Below are 1,330 nucleotides of genomic sequence, written 5' to 3'. Positions count from 1 at the left end.
ATGCTATTAAGCGAAGCCCACTATTTGTTTGTAAACAAGCTGATGGTTAGAGCACTGTTGTGACGAGTGGGTGTGGATTTAATACACACTCAAGGAGAAATGTTTACGGCACTGATTCGTAGCCTGTTGATGAGAGCTGCCGACTGTCAATGCGATGGTTGTAAGTTCGATCCTCGGCTGGGGAAAAGTGTATGTCTAGCCGCACTGATGAGTTGTGATAGAACGAAACAGTACTGTATGTGGATGACAATATATATACATACACATATATATATATATATATATATACACGTTTTTATACGTATATAAAATATGTTATTTCATAATATCAGTATATAATATAGAACAATAAAAAAAATCTTAATCCGAGGTATTTATCTTTGGCTGCCAATGTATTCTAATAGACTTGGGCTATTTTTCTTTCATTCGATTTCCCTGCCAATATAAACTTCGTTTATTCTATGGCTCCCTCTTTGCTTTCTTTTTCTACTTTCTGTCTCGCTCTGAATCCGTTTATAACTCGCACTTGTTCCGGCTGGTTGCCACATTTAGACAATTTCTTTATCCCTTTTTTTATCAAAATGAAATTGCTTTTGTTTTCAAATAAGTTGCATTATCCACGGGCAATCCTATTAATCCCCCAACCAATTCCGAACATTTCCAGACGCATCAATTCCAATCGTAAAATACAAGAAACTTAATATATGTAAATATATACGTATATAATATAAATATTCTGTACATATAATATTAATATTATATATATAATAACATGTAATTCGCTAAAATGTTCGCCTAACGAATTTCTACGGGGTTGAAACGCGGCTGGCTCAGTATATTTGCATAATTTACTCTCTCTCTTTCTCTCTCTCTCTTCTCTCTCTCACTCTCTTTCTCGATCTCTCTCTTTTCCTCTCTCCCTCTTTATTTCTTTCTTTATATACTAGCCTGGGTGCGCGGCATTCCCGGCTGTGTTTGGAGGTGTGTGTTGAGCAAAAAAAAAAAAAAAAAATCAGTAGTAGGCAGGCAGGCTCGAACCAGTGCCGCGAAGGAGGAAAAGAAAGTGAAAGAAAATCTAACGTCTTAGCTGATGTCTCCATGACGCGACCGGAAGTCAAAAGCGTTGAAATTAATCAAAGTCAATCCAACGGAAATGATGACTTGCTAAAATGTCGGCGAAAAACATCGACTCCTTCTTGTACAAAACGGCTGTTTAGGGCGAAGAAGTTAATGCTTAGCCATATTTTTCGATATTTGTCTTCCGATGCACCGAGGTTCAAAATGATACCGATCTTGTCAGGTGCCTTCGCTTCTGTCGAAAGATTTTGCG

Source organism: Euprymna scolopes, chromosome 35, assembly GCF_053919585.1.
Source record: "Euprymna scolopes isolate OS-2025 chromosome 35, ASM5391958v1, whole genome shotgun sequence".
NCBI classification, from domain to species: Eukaryota; Metazoa; Mollusca; class Cephalopoda; order Sepiida; family Sepiolidae; genus Euprymna; species Euprymna scolopes.
This window is presented reverse-complemented; position numbering follows the sequence as displayed.